Here is a 19,646-nt window from a genome sequence, read left to right as displayed (position 1 = left end):
ACAAATTGGAAGTCTCTAGCACAATATTTCAATTTATGAAAAAAATAACATTTTCTTTACGTCTGCGCGGTAACTCTTCCGAAAAAAAAATCATACGTGCGATTGTGGTAATGTTTGCACCATTTTAAATTAGCCGTTACATAAAGTTTTATATATGAAAATGTGCGCAATTTCATGTAGAATACAACAATAAATAATGGAAGGTTGTAGCTTTTCTCATTTTTGAAATATTTGCATATAAATCACGATAAATAGAAAAAAAACCATGTTCGGTCAACTTTGACTCTACCGAAATGGTCGAAAAACGCAATTGTAAGCTAAAACTCTTACAGTCTAGTAATATTCAGTCATTTATCTTCATCTTGAAACAAATTCAAAGTCTCTAGCAAAATATTTAGATTTATGGTGAATTTTAAAAAAAATCTTTCCTTCCCTACGCGCGCGGATTCTCCGCCACAAATCTCCTAAATGCGTACGTCCCATTCTCGGAATATTTGCTCCATTTCATATTAGGCATTTCATAGAGTTTTATATATGACAATGTGCGCAATTTCATGTAGAATAAAACAAAAAATATTTGAAGGTTGTAGCTATTCTTATTTCCAAAATAATTGCATATAAAAAATATATATATAAAAAATTCGACATTCGGTCAACTTTAAACTCGTCAGATATGGTCGAAAACTGCAATTGTAAGCTAATACTCTTACAGTATAGTAATATTCAATCATTTGTCTTCATTTTGAAAGAAATTGGAAGTCTCTAGGACAATATTTAGATTTATGGTGAATTTAAAAAAAAAAATATTTGTTTACGCCCGCACGTTACGAATTCATGCATTATTTGTGATAATATTTTCTCTGTGTTGCTTTTATCGTTTTACAATGTGTTATATACTAAAATGATCGCAATTTAGTGTACATTACAACGAAAAAAAAGTAACTTGTTACCTTTAACCGTTTTGCGCACAGCGCAATTTGAATATAATTATATATGAAATTTCGTTTTTGTGCTATCATATATCGCATTATTTATATATGATAATGATAATTTTTTTCATTTCTGATGGTTGCATACTAAACTTCAGGCAATGAAAAAAAAGGAGCCAAAAATGAACTCTTAATCTTGAAAACTAAGCGCGCTGTGATTTTTTGAAAAAAATATATTTTCCGCTTCCGCGCTCACTCCGAAACCCCTCCGGCACACGGGAGACAATTTTTTATTTACCGCTCTGGCGTAAGAGGGTTAATAATAGCTACCCCAGACCTAGGATTGAAGACTGCATAGATCAGATAGGAAAGTCAGCATTCGTAAGTAAAATTGATCTCATTAAAGGCTACAGGCAAATATACCTTTGACAGAGCAAGCTAGGGCAATGTCAACTTTGGTTACTACTGATGGTTTATATGAGTGGAGTGTCATGCCTTTCAGCATGATGAATGTGGCAGCAACTTTCCATAATTTGATGAATAAGGTAGTAGCAAAAGCTCCCAAGTGTATTGTATATATAATGTTACTTTTTCAGATTCCTGGGAGGAACACTTTAAACAAATAGCATTGTTATTTGAAGCAACTGAGGAGGCTAACTTATTTGTAAATTTGGTCAAATCAAAATTTGCCAAGTTGAGTGTTACTTATCTTGGACACAAAGTTGGGAATGGTAAAGTAAAACCTACAGAAAGTAATGTGAAAGCTGTTAAGGAGTTTCCTATACCAAAGTCACAAAAGAATGTTATACAATTCATAGGTTTAACTAACTATTTTTCAATTATTTCTTCCCCACTGTCACAGTTACTTGAAAAGGAGAGGAAATTCAAATGGGATAATGCATGCCAAGAATCTTTTGATAAACTTGAATATATATATATTAACCTCTTATCCCATTCTCAAGGATACATATTTCAATTTACTATTTAAATTATTGGCAAATGCTTCTGAAATTGGAATTGGTGCAGTTCTTACAAAAGAAGAGAATGGTATTGAGCACCTAGCAGCTTATTTCTCTAGTAAGGTAAATAAAAGTCAAAGGGGTCCTCTAAATGTGTATTCAGACCATAATCCAATTAATTTTATAAAGAAAAATGAAGTTTTCATAATAAAACTAATATTGTAATACTTACCTGAACACCTGAATTAGCCCTGGTCACTGACCAACCTGAATTATATCCGCACATATTTACCCACTAAGTGGGTAATTTTAACTGTCAGCATTACCAACGCTGCAGGTAAAATCTAGTCAAATGAGTTACCTGTGTTACCATTGGCAATGCTGCTGCAAATACCAGCCACCAGAGGCTTGTCCCCTCAGTTAAATCATTCACTATCAAATTGAAGTGGGGAGGAGGGTGGGAATCATTCAGGTGTTCAGGTAAGCATTGCAATATTAGTTTTATTATGAAAACTTCATATTGCAATTCACTCCCTGAACACCTGAATTAGCAAGATTAACAAAATTTAATGGAGGTGGGATCAATCTAATTCAGCCAGACCTGTCTACGGAGCATACACATAATCAACCTACCATGTATAATTGTATGTATCCTCACCTAATTATCTAACTTGGTAGGTGAGGATGTTTGCAAAGAAAGTACTTCAACTTCAGTGTTGAGTCTAAGGTACCTTCTGAATCTGAAGTGCCTTCCATGTGATAATCTATACTTCTTAATCATGGAGGTATAAGCAATTCTCCTCACCTGGTCCTCCAACTCGGTAGGTGAAGATACTTGCAGAGGAAGTACCTTACCGTCAGTGTCGAGTCCAAGGTGCCACTTGAGTCTGAAGATCCTCCCATGTGGTATTCTATACCTCTCATGTATGGAGGAGAAACGGTGAACCTCCCATGTGGCTATCTAGCCTCTCATGTATGGAGAAGTTGAGTTTGCAGGACCTCGCTACTGCTCCGAGGCGACTTGTGCTGATGAAGTTGTAGTTATTCCAGCATGACCATCGGGATCAGCAAGACCATCGGGATCTGCCTAACCTCACGGGCCTAAAGGAACAATACACTCAGTCTAAGCTTGATCAACAGAAACACTTGAGTTCATTTAGACTATCATTGACTACCTAAACTTCTAACATCCTTATGATAACAAGGTAGCTATAAATCTAAGTTACTGCAACGACAGGACCCAGCAGGTAACCTTTCTCTAAAGAAAACAAAATCCCTAAGGCAGAGCGTTGTGAAAAATCCACACCGACTCTCAAATAACTGCCTACGCAAACGCAGACACCGAAAAATTCCTCCCGAAAGCTAAAGTGTATCCATCCACGATACTTTGCGCCCTTGGACACGAAGCCCCAAACAGAAAACTCCGGAAGCAATGAGGAACGTCGCAAGAAGAAACTAACTGCACTTTGGAAAAGGGAACGAGATGGGGACCTAGGGGAAACCAAATAAGATTCTCAGATGAGGTAAAAGTTCCTCATTACATGACAAAAAAAGAAAACTTTGAGCTCAAACTGGACACAGTATGACGTCGACGACACGAAATTGACCACCGAGGAGACATCTTGTTTCTAAAAGACCGTTGCTGAGCACAAGAGAGACACTCAACAGAACCCTCTTATGGATGTCCGGAAAGTCTGAGGCATATGATTTAACAAGAAGTAGGCCTCCTCTCCTTGACAAGAACATAGTGCAGCCAGCCGAATTGTTAGTCTGGTATGCAAACCCCATCGAAATCTAAGTGAAGAGGTTGTCAAACAGTCAGGTTCTGAGAAACACCCTCAACTCTCACAACATCCACTTAAGACGATGATAAACTGAACAAGTCGTACTCGACAGCGCAATCCTGCAACCCCCCCCTCACCAAGGCACAATGACGAAACACTTGTCCGACCGCTGTCCACCCCCTCACAAGAGCCAACCATTTCCAATTCCACAATTCGTGTAAGAACTAAATACTATGACCTAACCCTGAGGTAATCACCCAGTGACGTTAACGTTACACCTGAGCCGAATATACATTGGCGATGCATGCCCACCCTTACGAGTCAACAAAACACTGTTGCACCAAACATGCACTAGCCAAGACGGTGACATAACCTTGAGCCAGTCTCTCTCGTTTGCAAAAACCCCACACCAGCCAGTGACTGACATGACGCCTGGCTGACTACAATGGGCGAGCAACACCCCCAAAAGCGCGGAGGTCGCAAAACGTGATCCAACTACACCGGTTACACCAATAGTAACTAAGACGGAAGTCTGGAGCTAAAGCTACATTGATCAAGTGAGGGGAGGAAGTGCTCCCTGAAACCCCGGAAACAAGGCCGAACCCACATTGAACACCTTAAGGATTAATGGAACTATTCATAGGAAAAAGGCTGAGAAAGAAGCAGGAGAGAAACAAGGAAGAAGCCACTGTCGGAGTAACCACTGGAGCACCTAATGACGACATTGTGCGTGTGGAGAAAACCAACTTGTGCCGCATGCACCAAGGGTTCCTCTAAAGACAGGATATGAATTGCAGAACCAATGGGAACCAAAGAAGGAAATTACCAGCTACCCTAACGAAAAGGAGGACAAGGACACGTTACTAATGATGGTGCAGACGACTGCCAACTGCCGTAGCCCCTGCAATAAACACAGTAGGCATGATGTGTCTCAAACCCCGAAAGCATAAAATGGGAACTGAAGAAGGAAGATTACCAGCTACTCTATGGAGAGATTCGTCGAAATCCTCAAATTTCAGGATGAAACAGTGAAAAACTGTTTGCTCTGGTGTGTTAATGGCAAAGAAACAGGATGATAGAGAAAAGACCCCGAAGTGATCTCCGAAGAATGACCAGATAAAGAAGGCTGTGTAAGGACATTATAAGTTTTAGAAATAATTGGGAGAGAGAAACTAGACCGACTCTGTTCCCCACGATAACCTTGGCAAACATCATTAAAAACTAAGGAAAATTCCTCAAGACGTGATCATGAATACAGTCTGTATTCAAACTACTGTAATTCGTCTTACGATAAATCGATTTTACAATGGGTTTAGTAATTAAAATCGGCACTACTACATTTTGAAAAGTCTTTCTATATCTCAAGCGCAGCTGGCGCAGGCAGCCGCATGCAGTCAGGCAGCGAGATGGTTTTAATACAGAATTTTGGCCAAAGGCCAAGTATTGGGACTATGAGGTCATTCAGCACTGAAAGGGAAATGACAGTAAAATGTCCTTTGGATTTTGTTATTTATTTATTTTTTTGTATCTTTTGTTTTGACTAAAATTGCAATCTACAAAAGCTTTTCATGTGGTTATATTTCATTCATTTGCATGTTTTTATATACATGAATTGTTTTTTATTTATTAATTATCTTATGTATGTATTGTTTTTATTTATTTATTTATTTATTATCCTATGAATGTTTTTTCAAGAATACATTGTATTTATTCAAATTGCTTGTCCTCTTGTCTTGATAGACCCCCTGAATGTTAACAGGTGGAAAATCTCTCTGTTACACTATGAATCAAGTGTTAGATGGTTGAAAGTAAGATGAAGAAAGACAATATGAAAGGAGGAAAGTCAAAGGAAGGCAAAGGAGAGAGAGAGAGAGAGAGAGAGAGAGAGAGAGAGAGAGAGAGAGAGAGAGAGAGAGAGAGAGAGAGAGAGAGAGAGAGAGAGAGAGAGAGAGAGAGAGAGAGAGAGAGAGAGAGGCCAAATTACAATCACCTAACTTCTCAGCATCCATAACTTACACCATCTTCTAAGTTAATAAGTATTATCTTAACAATACGTATATAATTATATAACTGTGTATAGCCATGAACAACCGAATGAGAGACTACTTTGTTTGCTAATATGATTGAATTCTAGCAACATCCATTATTGTATTCAAACCCCGTACAACAGTAAACACTTACTGTATTTATTTTATAAATGTAGCTGAAGCTGATAAGGTAATATTACGTACATTGGCAAAATGAATAAAACTCTCCAAGCTTTATGTGAATTCAAAACACTGCCGTGGTAAAAAGAAAACTACTAGCATGAAAAAGCTCATTAACGTTGTTTTCACACTGACAAAAGATAAATTACGTAAAGCTCATAATACTGATGAGAACAAGTGAAAATGAACAGAATCACTGGAAATTAAGCAAACTCTTAACAGAAGGGAAAAGACTAGTGCCATTGAGATGTATTAGTCAAATTTGTACTTAAAATTACGTTGTGAGATGAACACTACGACTTCGTTCCAATATAAGTAAAGTATCCAGATACTGATTTATGCTAACTAGGAAGAAGAACATTCACTGAGACCCAGTGAGATAGTTGCATCTGGAGTGAAGGAATTGACAAGTCGGCATCTCTGCCTGTCTAGGACACGTCTCCCCTCACCCCGCCAAGTAGGGCTATGCGTTAACGACAAGCTTTTAATTGTAATACCATTGAATTGTAATCAATTAGACATTTTCAGGGTAATTTTAAGTGTAAATCTTTAAACTATCTGATATCAAATTTTAGATGTAATTTGATGATGCAACTGGTAATTATATTCGTAACTGTAATTGACATGAGGCATCATGTAATTACTGACGGAAATTCGTCTGCTAAACTGATGAAAACGTCATACTACCGAATTCCGTTACCAGAAGGAACATTCTTGGAAAGTAATGAAATGTACAAATTCTTATGATTTCCGATTTATATGAGACAAGATAATGTTGTAAGGACAACGCTTTTTACCTATTTTCATTGTATCCAATCATAAAGTCGCGTTGCTCTTACTTCCATCCGATAGAGCGTTCCGCGGCCTTTACACCGACGTATAACACATGTAATTCCATTATTCCTATGCCTTATTATCTTTAAATATATGACTGTAAGAAAACACAAATCTGCTGTCACAGAGTCATTTCTGCTCTCGACGTGAGACTGTACTACTTATCCATCCACACCTGTCTATGTAAACCCAGTTTGTCTGTAAATAAATCATCAGTATCCCAGCTATCTGTCTTAATCTCTGGTCCTCACAACTGGTGACCTCCCGGAGTTGGCGACACAGCGGTTTAGGCCCAGCCTTTAACGGACAAATTACGGCCGCTCACCTTCAGAGAACCTTTAACGGACTCAATACGGCGCCACAGTTTAGGTCTCTGAAAACTCCATTGCAAGGACGAAACCAACGCCATTAACGGACTAATCACGGCACTGCTTCCCAGCGTGTTCTGCCGTTTATTTTTTGAGGAAGGGTAGCTGGGTGCTGGTCAGCCAACACAAAATTCAGGCAGCGGTTCAGAAACATCCATCTGACGTCGCGGCCTCCTTTGCCTCACCCGGGGGACGCCAGATATCTTCCTGACCCGCCGAACCTGCGGGCCTCCTCGGTCCTTCCCCCGGCGCCATTGCTGAATCTGCGAGTCCCCGGACAACCTCCCCTGCCTGCCGACGCTGCTGCTACACCCAGGGACGTGCTTTACCCACCCGATGTCGCTGCCGCACATGTGGGCCTGCTCGGCCCCCCTGACGTCGCTGCTTGTGGGCCTCCCCTGCCTGCCGACGCCGGTGCTACACCCAGGGATGTGCTTTGCCCACCCGACGTCGCTGCCTGTGGTCCTCTTCAAACCCTCGATGCTGCCGTCACTCCTGGGGCTCACTCTGCCTTCCTGACGTCAATGCCACGCCTGTGGACCTGCTCACCCTTTCCGACGCCATCGCCTGTAGTCCTCCTCGCCCCACAAACACCGCTGCCACGCCTGTGGGCCTCCCCTGCCTGCCCACGCCGCTACCTGTGGGTTTCCTCGACCTGCTGACGCCGCTGCTCACCTGTGGTTCCGCTCTGCCCACCTACGCCGCTGCTGCACCTGGGGGTCCCCACAGCCCGTCCCACTCCACCACCACATAATGTAGCTCTCTCTCCGCAGTCTTGGTCGCCTCACCACACAGTAGAACCCCCCAGGCAACCACCAGGGAGAGGCATCCTGTCAGCCAGCAAAACCAAAGGACCCTATGCTCGATGACGCCCCACAACAAGTGTCACAAGGACACAGGGTCGCCCCCTGCCTCCAAGATTGTCATCCAATAATTATTCCATAATCATTGTATTGGGGGGGGAGTATTTGTAAGGACAACGCTTTTTCCCTATTTTCATTGTATCCAATCATAAAGTCGCGTTGTTCTTACTTCCATCCGATAGAGCGTTCCGTGGCCTTTCCACCGACGTATAACACATGTAATTCCATTATTCGTACGCCTTATTATCTTTAAATATATGACTGTAAGAAAACACAAATCTACTGTCACAGTCATTTCTGCTCTCGGCGTGAGACTGTACTACTTATCCATCCGCACCTGTCTATGTCAACCCAGTTTGTCTGTAAATAAATCATCAGTATCCCAGCTACCTGTCTTAACCTCTGGTCCTCACACTGTTATCAGCTATGTTAAACTGTCATAGTTAAAAGACCACCTTACCGCTTGACCACTGCAAGGTGAAAGCAAGGAATAGGTGGGGAGGAGCATAGTTACGTCAGACTAAGCCAGCCAATCAGGGCCAAGAAGTGCTATGGGAATAACTATACTTCCTCAATTTACCTAGGCCAAGAATGGGTTAAATAAGGCGAGGTAACTCACATAAGCCATCAGCTGAATGATTGAATCCCAAACCAGAATATGTCCGCTTTATTAGTATTACTGAATGATTGAATCCCGAACTAAAATATGACCACTATATTAGTATTTACAATACGATAATATGAGGATACATACAATATTGGATTACTAAGCTAGCAAGCCTACACAGTCCAACCCTGTTGAAGTCCAACCGAATCTGATTCTCGTTCTTGCTCAATTACATTCTTGTACCGAATATTATACGATTCGACTTTTGTTTCGTGTTCAATTACTTCGGTAGCAAATCATCATAAATCAGAATGCATGAATCTCCAGGATTGGGCCATACTTGTAATTATAATACAGATATATAGTATAGAGGATACTTTAGGCTGGACTACTTATGTTAATTTTATGCAGTTTCTCTTGTACATTTTCTCGAGATTTAACTGATATTAATAATTACAGTGTCATATACAAATAGTGATATAGAAACCTAATCACCAGGATTACCACTACCGCAAGACGAACCAAATTTACCCACAGACAGAAAGAGGAACCTTCGAAGACGAAGGAGCATTATCCAAAACTTCAGAACCAGACAAGCCAGAAACCACATCCAAATGATCAACCACGGACTAGAAGCTTCTGTTGCAAAGAACTCGAAGCAGGAAATAAAACCAAGGATGGTTCTCAAGACGAACCTTCACACTAGACACTACAGGGAGTCTGAACCCTAGGGAACCTAACCTACTATTCTCTTCCAAAACTACTTAATCTATTACCGCTACTTATCTGTCCCTGGCCTAACTTTACATTAACCTTAGAACTTACACCTCAAGGGGGAATCTGCTGCTTAACACTGCCTGCTCCGCACCAGGGGGGCCGGCAGATCCTACACTCTGTTCTAGTGGTTCTCCATAACCCCCGGCACCGTTAGGGCTGGTTCTGGAACAGGCAGGGGAGCTGAAAGAGAACGATTAGTATCACCTACGCTACTGCTGCTATCTTTATTTCAATTAGCTTTGTCATGAAATAGCAAACAATTTAGGCATTTTCCATCCTCCAATTCTGAGCCGTTTCTACTGTAGCTCTTCTTAGCTTAACTCTCGTGATTTTGCCGCTTTCTTCTATATGCTCTTGGTAGTGTTATGTGATCTAATGAACTAATCCTTACATTCTATACACCTCTGTATGACATACATTACACTTCCCTACAGCTAGAACAAAAGGAATGTCCATCATTTGAGGGTATTCATCCTTTGTTGCACTAGCACAGGAATGAAGTATGCCGACATCTCAACCAGGAGCTGCTGGAGGCAAGGCTGATGAAGCAGAGATTGAAATAAGGATTTGTTGATGGCTCAACGACGATAACAGAGAAGTTCCAAATTCCAAACAATCAAGATACGATCCAAATCGGGGTAAATCGAAAGAGTCGTTGTAAACGAAAGGCAAGGATATCAAAACCCAATCAAGGCCTCTGTAAACACTGTGAGGGTCGGGCTACATGACTAAAAGTTTGCTGGGAGTAGGACCACATCCGGCTCACCACATGAACGAAAAACAATTGAGGGGACAAGCCTCTGGTGGCCGATATTTGCAGCAGCGTTACCAATGGTAACACGGGTAACTCATTTGACTAGATTTTACCTGCAGCGTTGGTAATGCTGAGTTAAAATTGCCCACTTAGTGAGTAAATATGGGCGGATATAGTTCGGGCTGGTCAGTGATCAGGTCTAATTCAGGTGTTCAGGGAGTGTATTGCAATAGTTTAATAATAAGAAGAGGTTAACTCGGTCGAGTTTGTATCTACAACGCTATGAAGAATAAGAGGTTTGCTTGGTCGAGATTGTATCTGAAACACTTTAATATAGTGGTTAAACATATCGGTGGCAAAAACAATGTGGTTCCAGACATATCTCTAGGATTGTACTATAAGGTGGTCATAGACCAAGGGTCATTCCTAATTACCTTGTATATGTGAAGTTTTATTTTATCTGTGTTCTTTTCAGTGTATGTATAAGGTGTTGGTAATTTTGTAAAATTTTGAATTGTTCAGATTTTTCTTTGTGCCCTAACCTAGGTATTGCTGTGTATGCAGAATTAACCTTGGAGGATCTTGGCATCTAAGTCTTGTGTGTGTTTATCAGCATTTAAATTTCATATTTATGTAAATAATATTCTAACTTGTATTTAACTGAATCCATTAGGACTCATACTTTTGGTGAGGATTAATCTATCAGCTTATGTAGTAAGGGTAGTTGGGTTTTCTATATCTAGAAATAGTCGTTAAGGTCATTAAAGAACCTGATGCTCTTTATGAATAATTATAACAGGACAGAGCCGAAAAGAGAACGATGCTTTCGACGGGCAAGGAAAGAAGAGAGTGCAGTGAGGGACCGGCACTACAATGTGAGCCCAAGATCCTATGAAGAGTAGTTTCTGGTGTATATGAAATTGTCCAGGAGACAAACACGTCGTATATTCTGAGTTGAGTAATAACATATCTGCTTGTAGAGGCAATCCCCGGTTATCGGCGGTCTCGGTTAATGGCATTCTGGTTTTATGGGGCTTGTCTAATGCCATAAATCAGCAATTTATGGCGCCATAACGGGCAGGTTTTGGTTATCAGCACCTTAAGGTACTGATAGTAGAGTTATGGTGTCATAACATACCTAACTGAGGTGCCATTAACTAGTTATTGGTGCCATAAATCGCCAAATTTTGGTTAATGGCAGTTTTTGCTTATCAGCAACCAGCCAACAATGGAACTCCCATTGATAACCAAGGACTGCCTGTAATAAATTGTTATTTTTACATATATCTATTAATCTCAACCTAATAAACTGCTAAAACCATCTTATAATGGTACTGAATGTTAATTCTAGAGTCCTTTAACAAAGTAAGCAATTATCAAACTTGAGTTGGCCTTAACAATAGCAGATTTTTGAGTAATCAATGAACGTCAAATATTCTGTTTTTGAGCGCTAAAATTAAGACTCTTTTGGAGGTCATAACAATAATTATCATCTTCAACCACCTTGTACAATGTCAACAAACTAAAGTACGTATCTAGTTTTGATCCCCACACAGATAATGACTAGCTAATATACCTAATTATATGTCAGTTGCAGAGTAAACAGTCTAACAGTATCACAAAAAAAATATGCACATAAAAGAAAGCAAAACTAGCCTTTAAAATATACTAACCTTGCAGTCCACATTTATTTCGAGCAAAATCTTCCAAAACTTCACGTTCATAGTTAGCAAAGTTAAGATGTACTAAAATTTTGGCCAAATCTTTCTCAAAGTTGTCAGACTTCCTATTACTCTGTTTAGTAGTAATTTCTAGCAGTTCAGGTAACATTGATGTACAAGACTGCAAGACTGCAGCCCATTCACTGAGGTTCATAATTACAGTTAAAAATCCATGTAAGCAACCTGAAAATATAAATGAAGTACTACAGTGCACTTCTAATGAAAAGAAATTCAAATAGTACATTTTACAAACAAAAGAAATGAATTCAAATACTGATTTAAATCCAAAGCTTGTATGCAGAAACTACTAAAAAAATTAATGCCACTCGTACCACTGGATTCTGGTAATCTTGGTAAATCTAACACTGTGTTATAATGTATCATAAGAAAACAGAGGACACATGCTCATATTAGTAATCGAGGAAGCTGCAAAAAATACCAAAAAGGATGCCTTTGAATGTTGCTATTTTTAGATAACTTAATGATAACAGCAGAATCACAAGAGGTCTTGTAATTATGTAAATGTCACTAAAGTGGAATGAAGACGAGAGGTTTGATGATGTCTGCAAAACCAAATCTTTGATAACTAAATTGGAAAAAATCCAGTCATGTATAGTAATTCTTCAATTATCCACATTAACCCTTAATGGATGGATACCCTCATATGAGTAACGATAACAGGTTTTGAGTGGTAAGTAACAATGTTATGAGCCACTGATTTGGAGAAATAAGATGGGAAAGAGGTTCCATTACCTCAATAGCCCATAAATTAACTAATGGCAACTTTTAGACTGGCTTAGCTTGCTGATTCTAGGCATCTCATTATTCAATTATGTACTAGACTTCATGAGGGCATGTAGCTCTCACATGACATCATTTTATCCATTTGTTTATAAATACAGTGGAACCTTGGTTTTCGTACATAATCAGTTCCAGGACATCTCACGAAGTCTGAAACGTACAAAATCGAAACAATAATTCCCATAAGGAAAATGCAAAACCAATTAATAATTTCCACACACTAAAAAATGTTAACGAATAAAATACTCATGTAGAGAATAACAGTTTTAAATACAGAAAACGAGAAAATAAAATAAATGACTAATGAAACTGATAAATATTTAACATCACTCCTACCTTTATAGAAGACCCTTGTTTAGCCTATGGAAGATGGAGAGGCCAGGAGAGGGAGGAGAGATTATTGTTTGGAAGGGGGATCCCCCTCCAGAGGGAATTTAGGTATCAAGGCTCTATCTGGAGTTACTTCTCTTTGCCTTTTACTAGCACTATCTAGGGTTACTTCCCCTCTTTGTTTTTTACTAGGACCAGCTTGAGTCACTGGACCCCAGTTACACTATAAATCTGTCCAGAGAGATTTGTTTAAAATTTGCCTAAAGTGAAACAAAGCTTTGTCATTAAACATGTTGGAGACACGGATTACATTACTTTGTTGAGATGATAATTCTCCATAAAATTTTTTACATCTCTCCACTTTGCAGACATGTCCTTTATCAATAAAGTAGGCACATTATGTATGCCCATTCGATTCTTGAATTTTTCAAACCAGCCTCTCCTGGCCTTAAATTCACTAACAGCAGCAGCTCTTATTGTAAGCAATTTCTCACTGAGATTGACATGTAACATCCTTGCCTTTTCACAAATTATCTCCTCAAACACTTAGCTACTAATTCTTTCTTGATTGCTGTAATGTTTCTTGCCTTTTTTACAGAAGGACTGACACTTGAACTTTCTTTGACCCAATGATAGCTTATTTAGCAGTTGCATTCAAATAAAAAAAGCACAAAAATCAACAACAACAAAAAACAGATGCGTCTGCTGAGATACCTCGATGATTAGTTGGTCTTAGTGAGTTCCAGAGAGAAGCTGCTGCAGGGCAAAGATCGCCTGCTTCGGTTTTGTCTGGAACTCAGCATGCTGGTGAACCTAAAAAAATCAAATCTAGTACCCAGTCAAAAAAATTCTTTATCTAGGCATGGTCATCGATACAGCAGCATCGAGGGGTTTTCCGTCGGATCAGAGGTGGGAGAAGTTGCGAGTAGTGGCACGCGACTTCCTGTCGCAGCTGGATCAGTTAGCTCATCAGTGGCAGGGTCTTCTGAGAATTTTATCTTCTCTGGAGAAGCTGGTCCCTCATGGACGACTTCATCTTCGGTCTCTGCAATGGAGACTAAGGGACTCACCCCTGATAAGGGTTCCTCTGTCCCTAGAAGTGTGAGAAGATCTTCGTTGGTGGTTGGACGATCAGAATCTCTTGGAGGGTGTTCCTCTGCATTCTCTGCCACCAAACTTCCTTATGTTTTCAGATGTCTCCCTCGGACGGCAAAATATCAACGTGTTGGAGTTAAAGGCAGCCTTTCTGGGTTTGAAGAAATTTTGGGAGAAAGTAGAGGGACATTCTGTATTTCTCATGTCGGACAACACCATGGTGGTCTATTATGTGAACAAGCAGGGGGGACTGGTTTTGTGTCAACTTCACGCTTTGACAGCCGAGATTCACCAGTGGGCAATCAACAATACAGTGAAGGTCTCAGCCATGTATATACCAGGCAAAAGGAATGTGGTTGTGGACAAGCTCAGTCATTGGGATCAGGTCCTAAGCACAAAGTGGTCCCTTCATCAGGTTGTGGCAGACAGGCTTTTCCAGGCTTTGGGGGAGACCTATGATAGACCTTTTTGCGACCCAGTTCGACAGGAAACTAGAGATCCTCTGGCATTAGTGAAGGATGCATTCCAACATTCCTGGGACAGCATAGAGGTGTATGCCTTCCCTCTGTTTTGTTCAATCCACCAAGTACTGAACAGGATGATGAGCTCGCAAAATCTCAGGATGACATTAGTAGCTCCTCTGTGGGGGGATTCTCCCGTGGCGGCATCTTCTTTGTCAGCCGCACATAGAAAGATTCCACCAGTCAGTAGAATCCCGGTCTCTAGCTTGTTGGAGGCTATCAAGTATCTCCTCTGAGCAAGAGGCTTTTCTCAGAAGACAGCAGGACATATTCCAGCAATCTCAGGAAATCTACCTCTGCCACTTAGCAAGGTAAATGGGCAATCTACTGTGATTGGTCATCAACAGGGTTTTTCTCCACTCAAAACCTCTATTCAGCACATAGCAGACTTTTTGGTCTTCCTCAGGGATGAGAAAGGCTTGTCCGTTTCTGCTATTAGAGGCTACAGGGTGCCCCTGAGTTCTATTAAGAGGCTACAGGGTGCCCCTGAGTTCTATTAGAGGCTACAGGGTGGCCCTGAGTTAAGTGTTACATCTTAGAGGTGTTGACATCTCCTCATCCTGGGAACTCTCCTTGCTGTTTAAAGGGTTAATCTGAGCAGTTGTGTTCTCCGAGGGAGCTTAATGGGATGTTTTTTTGGTCCTGAGAAGTTTCACTAAAGCTCCCTATGAGCCTTTACGTTGTTCATCAAACAGGAACTTGACACTCAAAATGGTTTTCCTCTTGGCCTTGGCTTCTTTGAAAAGAGTGGGGGAGCTCCATGGCCTGAGCTATGATGCAAAGCACACCAGGGGTTGGGGGCCAGTGTCCTTCGAATCTCTTGGTGGAGGATGACAGGTTCGCCTATGTAGCCAAAAAGGCCAGGAAACGAGAACACAGGAAACCTTGAGTCACTGGGCACATACGTTGGCGAGGCCAAGAAGACGCAGAGGAAGCCATAATAACAGGCACACAAACACACAGACAAGTAAAAGAGTGAAAATGGGCAAACAAACGGGATGGTGGAGAGTAAGCAACTGCGTCTCTCACCCAAGGTGGTTAAGAAAAAGAATAAACGCGATAGCGTGGGTGCACGGTCTTTGACCAGTTTTCACCCAACATACGCACACATTGCCAGATCTCACAGATTCCTTGCTTTTCAATCTCCGATTGTTTAACCGGATCCAGCTAGGCGCTAGAAAATTATCCTATTGTTAAGACTGAAGGTTTGTTCGTGTTTGAACAAATGGCAGAATGGGTCATGAGAGTGAGTACATGGGATTTTGTTTGGGCACTTGGTATGGGGCCTAGTCACGACGTGGGCCCTGGAAGGAGTGTTTCCAGGAGTATGAAATTCGAGGATATGTACAAATTTTGCCAAAAAGCCTACGAAAACCAGGGCATACAAAATCCAAGGTTTGAATGTACATACTATACCCAGGGGTTGCTGTTGGTTTTAGTTCTTATCTTTTATGACAGTATGTCAGTTAAAATTGTAATTTTGTAAATAAAATAGCAAAGATATATCAGAAAAAAAGTTACCGTATCTTCAAGCTCAGTAAATTTACATACATATTTTACAACACATATACTCAGAATTTGTTAATAGTTTTAGTTCTTATCTGTTGATATTGTGCGAGCTGTACTTATAATTTTACAAAATAAACTAAAATTAATTACTATTAGAAAAAGTATTTATAACTTGGCAAAATTTACGATGGTTTTGTTTTCCAAAAAGCCCTACAAGGGGTTGCAAATAGTAATTTTCAACTTCTCATGGAAGGCAAGGAGAATTTTCTAAAATATTTTTCTTATACCATGTGCATTTGCATGTCTCCCTCTTTCCACTGATGTGTTTTTCTTAAATTGGCTCACCTCAAAGTTTGCTCAGTCTGGGGTGTTGCATGAATTTTTTTTGCTCAGCTCTTGTTCATACGCAAACAAACCCTCAGTCTTAACAATAGGATAATTTTCTAGCACTTAGATGGATCCGGTTAAACAATCGGAGATTGAAAAGCAAGGAATCTGTGAGATCTGGCAATGCGTACGTATGTTGGGTGAAAACTGGTCAAAGACCGTGCACCCACGCTATCGCATTTATTCTTTTTCTTAACCACCTGGCCCTATTGAATACTGACACACTGGATAATTGCGGGTAAAAATTTTTTTTAGGTATGCAAGGGCATTTCAGTACCCTTCATCACCTAACCTTTTCAATGCAGCATAGCCATAAACACTAAAATATCCTTATAAACACCCACCACACTTTTAATTTGAAAACTTTATGAAGTAAGTGTCTAAATTATTTTGCCTTATCTATATCAAAACAAACTCCATAAATACACCCCTTCTTTTTCTCTTGTAGGCAATGCATAGCATGGTAGGTTATACATAAATTTTTTTATCTGCCAAAGCACTGTAAAACACATCATACATATTTTTTACATAAAAGTAAACCACTTTTTCTCTCATATGCACTATAATAAAGCGAATTTTTAAAGTAATCTGTATTTTTCCTAACATACGAACGTGAAGGTCTTTACATAGGATTTAGCTTGCAAAAAGAAAATGGAACAGCCATTTAACTTTTAGACAAGATTGCTAACTACCAACAGTAGGGGGAAGTCCACCTATCTACTCGACAGGTCTGCAGTCTACTTTGCTTTTTGCCCCAGGTACTAGACAGAGGGGTGGTTGAAGTGGGCAGTACATGTAAAGAACTTTAGGTTAGTGTGTTAAAATAAATAACGATTACTTTAAAAATTTCCTATTTGTTCCTACACAAATACAAACCTTTGGAGAGTGAAGTCTGGGTAAACCTCTGAACCGACAGGTAGTTCTACACACCTAGGAATACCTTCCTGGTCTCGAAGAGCTGAGGAAGGAATCCCGCACCTCTAGCTTGTTGAATATATGGGATGTTACAACTACGAAACTTCTAGGCATTAAGTGTAATAAGTTTACATCATTATTTCAATAACGGCTTAGATCAATTCATGTGTCAGAGAGAATACAACTGCTAACAAAAACCAGTAGGTCTGTTATGTTGCCAATCCCTCTCTACAAAAGATGAAAGACAGGGTGCTCCCTATACAGACTGACCTATGCGACTAGGCAGTCCAGTGCATGACAGCTCGCAACCTGCCTCTCTATCCAATGAGAGAGAAAGGTAAAAAAGAAACAAGAGGTAAACAGGAGGAGACAAGTCACTCACACCCATTCTCTCTCACTTACTGATCACCTTAGACGAGATGCTACACGTCCCCTGAAGGGAGCCAGATGAGCTACCCCACTTTTTGAGCAGCCACCACAGGACCTGAGGAAAACATGACCAAGGACTTGTGGGCAATGTCCTGAAGATAGAACAATTTGAATCTGGTCTGGTGGGACGATATCCCTGCTTGTAATACCTGACAAACTGACAGGTTCTTTCAAAATGTGAGACTGGGTGATACCCCTAACCTGGTGAGGTCTTGCCTGGAGCATGCTCCAGTTTACTTTGTCAGATGAAGAGTACGCCACTTGATTGTCTCATGAAGCCAGAAAGAGATCATGTCCTTGGACACCTCTTTCTTGGTCAAGTCGGTCCTAACGAACAGGTGTCAAAACTCGGGCCTGAGATGCGAAGTTCTCTAAAGGTATTACTACCACAGAACTGGGCAAAGTAGCATCTTGTCTCAATCACCTCCTACAAAGTACTCTGGAGAGAGAGAGAGAGAGAGAGAGAGAGAGAGAGAGAGAGAGAGAGAGAGAGAGAGAGAGAGAGAGAGAGAGAGAGAGAGAGAGAGAGAATTGCAGAGTAATCTGGCATCAGGGGCTGATGGATTATCCGAGTCTCAGCTACGAATTATGGGACAGACTCTAAGTGTAATAGATCTTCATCCCTCGATTGCCCAACATTGAAGAAAAAGCCATGAAGCTCACCTACTCTCAACCAAAGCCAGGGCAAGCAAGAAAAGTCCTAAAGGTCAGACCCCTGTCTGATGACTCTCTCAACAGCTAGTACAGTGAATGAGTCAGGCTCTGTAAGACGACAGTCACATCTTACTCAGGAGGCCTGAGTTCCCTGGGTGGGCAAGACTGTTTGAAGCTTCTTATAAGTAGATATCTCCCAAGATGACAAAAGATCTATTCCCTTGAACTTAAGGACTTGGCCAAGGGCAGCTCTAAAGCTCTTGATGGCTAAAACTGTGGCTGAAACGGGAGCAGCTTCTCTTGGAAAAAATAGACAAGAAATTCCTCTACCTGCTGATGAGTAGCTTTATCTAGAGAGATATCCTGTTAAAAATACCTAATAAAGAAGACAGACCATTTCCCCCCGGTACAGAGTGGCAGAGTATTTCCACAGGTACCCAGACATTTTGCTGTGTGGCAAAAAAGCCTCTAACTCGCAGGAAATGTTGGATAGTCTCCAAGATTGAAGTGCCTGCCCTTCCATTGCCTGGTGATAACTATCTATGTGCAACTAGCACAGCAATTGTGCCACAGGGGAATCTCTCATGGTATTCTGATAAAAGAGCTAGCAGTTCCAAATAATATTTGGTGTGTGGCCACTTGGGAACCACCAGTCAACCTGAGATTTGGAGGTGATCATGACCCTGTTGATCACCTGACAAATCAAACAGGGCGGAGGGAAGGCGTATGCTTCTAGGTTGTCCCATGGGTGCTGAACAGGTCTTCCATCACAACCCATGAGTCCATTCAACTGAGAAAATCACTGGTAACTTACTGCTGTGCTGGGTTGCAAAAAGACAAGGTACTACTGTATAGTCATTTTCAACTTTTCGTAGAAGGTAGGGAAAATTTTGTAGAATTTTTTTTCTTTCACCATGTACATTTTCATATCTTCCTCTTTCCATTGATATTTTTTTTTCGTAAATTGGCTGACCTCAAAGTTTACCCGGCCTGAGGAGCTGATTGATTGATTGATAATGTCTGTTCAAAACTGGCGTCACATCATCTCGGTTATTGACACCAAAATAAAACTAAACAAGAAAAAAAATTAAATCTAAAATTAATTTCATATAAAAAATCTAAAAATATATTTATATAAATATATTTGTTCAAATATATAAATTCTTCCATAGATATTTTATATATAATCTAAATTTTGTTGA

The 19,646-nt window shown here is 40.4% G+C and overlaps 1 pseudogene; it reads right to left on the bottom strand.

Moving 5' to 3' along the window:
* Positions 1–19,646, bottom strand: part of LOC135213885 (uncharacterized) — a 244,949-nt pseudogene that overhangs the window by 208,778 nt on the left and 16,525 nt on the right.

This window comes from Macrobrachium nipponense, chromosome 43, assembly GCF_015104395.2.
Source record: "Macrobrachium nipponense isolate FS-2020 chromosome 43, ASM1510439v2, whole genome shotgun sequence".
NCBI classification, from domain to species: Eukaryota; Metazoa; Arthropoda; class Malacostraca; order Decapoda; family Palaemonidae; genus Macrobrachium; species Macrobrachium nipponense.
This window is presented reverse-complemented; position numbering and strand designations above follow the sequence as displayed.